This window comes from Heteronotia binoei, chromosome 6 (genome assembly GCF_032191835.1).
Source record: "Heteronotia binoei isolate CCM8104 ecotype False Entrance Well chromosome 6, APGP_CSIRO_Hbin_v1, whole genome shotgun sequence".
Classification (NCBI taxonomy): Eukaryota; Metazoa; Chordata; class Lepidosauria; order Squamata; family Gekkonidae; genus Heteronotia; species Heteronotia binoei.
In genome coordinates this window covers 48,506,540-48,510,559 of record NC_083228.1, presented here as the reverse complement: position 1 = coordinate 48,510,559, position 4,020 = coordinate 48,506,540, and positions in this window count along the sequence as shown.

Genomic DNA, 4,020 nt, shown 5'->3' with positions numbered 1-4,020 from the left:
ACGCATAAGCCAATACTCAGCTCACTAGGTGAAGCTTCGGAGAAGCACCTCATTTTGGGGGGGGGGGGGGTTGCCTCTAGCTACAGCTGTGATTTTCTGAGCAGTCTTGGCTAGCGTTATTAAAGTTGCATTGTGATAGATATAGAGCAAAGCAGATAACGGGCTTTATGTGCAAGGAAAAGAATATCTATGATACAGAAACTGGACGTATTCCCCCCCCCCCCCTCCTTGTTGCTAATGTTTCCTTTTCAGTTGCAACAAGATGCTTACCAAGCACCGAGTTTACAACTCATTGTTGATTTTGCAAAGTAAACAAGCAAATGTTATGTGCATAACCTTAGCTGTCTTTGTAAAGGTCAGTCTGCACTTGCTAATTTCTCTTCCTGCCTTTTGGTGGCACTCTGATGCCAGTGATTGCCTCCAGTGTGTTTTGGAAACAAGACGTCCTTTCTTAACAAAAGACTCAATCTACAAAAGGCTGCAAAACAAAAATTGATTAAATGTGAACTGTTGGAGGAAAGTTTACTTTGGTGTAAAAAAAAATAACCCTGCAAGCACTAAATAACAGGTCAGCTGTAATTTGGGCTAAAGGTTACATTATGCACACGGCGACTGCATATTCATGTTGGTCTAGTTCAGACTCAAACACTTAAGCATAACACCCAAGAATATACAAAGACAGGGAATTCAGGTGAGGGTCAGCACTTATAATATTTTTTAAGGGCCACCCTGTCCAGTGAGTCCCTTTCCCGTCTTTAAATGTATGTTTATGTTTCTAGGAAAATTATCACAAATATCCAGTTCTAAGTATCAGACTCAATTGTTCAAATTGTATTTGTGGTTCAAATAGCAGCAGAGGGTGTATGTGTGTGTATCTTATTCACACTAATACACAAATACACATGTATTACTTTTGAAAGCTGTTTTTGAAACCTCCACTTAGGTCAAGTTAAATTTATTATATTTTATATTGCTGAACTCCATGATTTTGAATCGAGGTGACAGCTGAAAAGCACCAGAAACCTTTGGAATTTCAGAACTATATATTACTATAAAGCAAGAAATTAAAGTTCCACTAGTAGGAGGGAAGTAATTGCCTTTTGAAAGCATAAAGGCTGAAGAAAAATAACAAAATACACACCCATTTCCTCTTTAAAATTTATCAAGAAAATAATTTATTTTACATCTACAGGCAGTTCATAAACCCTCTTGCTGGATTTTTTTTTTAAGAATAGGTTAAAAAAAAAGCTTTGCAGATTAACAAAAATACTTTTCCATTATAATGTGGCAATGTCCGATCTTGTATTGTGCAAACCTTGGTCCTGTTTTCCTTTTTTGAAAGCTGTGGTAAGTGAATGTTCTAATGAAATCATTAGTAAATATCAATCTAGTAAGCTCAGATTCGTGATGTACACAGTAAGCCTTCTCTCTTTCTCCACATATAAGAAACACAAAAATGGTGATGGATGGGAAGGACAGACAAAAAAAAGACCAAGTGATCTTAACCCAAAATTCTAAAATCCACCCAGGTGGTTCTTATATGCTTGCCAGAAGCCTATTGGATGATTCATTATCTCAAATATGTATTACTGATCGTACTCAAAGAGACAATTAAGAGCCAGATTGTATCTTGCTTTACAGAGATGCTAAAAACTTCAGTAACTTTACTCAGAGTATGCAAACAAAATAACTGAAAGCAACATAGTATTGCAGAGGGTGATCCTAAAGTATCCAGTGGCGTTAAATGATTCCAGTGGCACTGAGGATTTGAATTCAGGAACACTCTTCTACATGAATACAAACACACCTTAAGACAGAGATACATAGGTATCCGAGACACACATTGGATATGAGCAAGTAGAATCTCCATTCTGGAGCTGTGTGATTTACTGGTGCTGCTTTGGGGAGGGGGAGCTTTCTTTGAACTCAATAACTTATTTTGGTTGAGTAAGGACCACAGAATAGAATAGGGTAGACTGTAAGCCACTCATGTCTATCAAATCAGACCTATACCTGGAAAGTCCAACAGTTTCTTCTTTTTGAAATGAGTGCATTTTGGAAGAGGGCTTTTGCAGCAAAAGACATTTACAATTACAAAGATCTCTACCTCATTCATCTAATAGATGCTATTCCTAACAGCAGCAAAAATTGTTAGAAATATGGTAAGAAACCAAGTTTTCTATGCTGTTTGAAAGAATGTAATTTTTTTTTAAAAAATGGAGGAAAACCTGTAAGAGATATAAATATCTTCATTTGCTCAGTATGACAAATTAAGACTGCTTATCAAGTGCAAGCTAGCAGTTGCAGCTGTATCTCAAAAAGTCAATCGAAATACATGTTCTTTATTTTGAGCACCCACAATTCATTCTCCAAGGGCTTCACAAGATTGGAGCACTGCATTTTTACTTTATATCTCCTATAAGGATAATGCCTCAAATTCTCTCTAGCAAAAACACTGGCTGCTTTCTAACTGTAGTTCACGTTAAGGTATATTTTAATAGCTTTGATGTAGTTAAAAATTCCATAACACAACAAAATATCTATCTCTTGCAAAGGCACAGTTCTGAAAAAGAGGCACTGTCTTTGTTAAATATGTATGATGGCAAACCTTGCTTCATTAGAGCCTTAATATGAGCACATACAATAGGTTTGTGTTGAAACCTACACTGTGATTTTATCTTACACATGCCATGTGACCAGCTATTTTAGAAAACCAAATCCAAACCTCATTCTGCTTGTGGTGAGTAGACTAAGTATCAGTTTAAGGCAACATAGAAAACCTGACCTCCTGATAACTAAAAGCTGGTTATCCCAACTCTACCCTCCCCCCCACACAAGGGGTTAGGCCACAATAACTTTCATTCCTTGCAACCTGCAATTGATCAACTATTCTTTGCCAACCAAAGAACAGGTTGTGTTCATGTTGTAGCTATCATCTGGTTAAAGCTTTGGTCTTATTGTGGTCCTTAGGATTGGATGCAAGGGCAGAAGAGCATCATGTGAGGTCTTGTCCCATTGGCTGAAGCTTGAGGGAGAACAGCTGCTCATATTTCAGTTTGAGGCAGGACCAGCCAGAGCTGGATTTAGACTCAAGCCAAGCAAGTTACAGTTTCAGTACTCTGATTAGGAGGGACCTTTAAACAACCAAAACATGCTAGATTTTACACATTTGGAAATGTGATAGGACCTCTTAAATGTGACATAGGTCAGGGCCACAGCATGTCTTAATCCATCCCTGGGGCCAGCTCCCACTCCCTTTTGCCTGGGTTAGGACTCCGTCCTGGATGCTATGCAGCCTGGAAACTTGGAGCGAGGTTAGAAGGCTGTAAAATATTCAGTCACTTCTTACAGCATCTTGAGCTGAATAATTCCAAAACTAGGGCAACAACTCCACTGCCTTAACTATCCTGCATAATTAAGAAATGAAGTTTTATTGCACTTGGTTTGACAGGATTTGGAATGTTTATATATGATGAGAAGATTTCTACTTTCAGTCTTTTTCATCTGGGAGAAACAGAGTGCCTGTTTGTTTTTTTCCCCTCCTTTTGGAGTGTATTTTTCCCCATTGCTGGTATGTGTGAAAGAGAGAGGGAGAAGGAGGAGGGAAGGGGAGGAGGGATCTTCACAATTTATTAACCCTAAATACTGCTGATATATTTTAAAAGGAGGAGTCTTAGGGAAAAACAGAAGGCAGTCAGAGATACTTGTTTTGCGGGTCTACAATACCAGGACAGACATTAGGAATGTCCTTAACCAAAATTTCTCTTCTCTTACAAGCAGGGTCTAATTGCCACTATTGGCTGGGACTGGAAGAGGTTTTGCATCTCAATTAAGTGGCAAAACGAATAGCTGAATATTGCTTATTTTGGAGACATTTCTGAGTAATTACTCACAGCAGCTTTGCATCGGTATTTTTTCCTCCTTTTTTACTACTGCAGAATCGTTCCACAGAACATCAATAAGTCGCAAATACACAAGAGCTATATTTAGCCCCTTATCAATGAACTTCCAGAAGAGAGC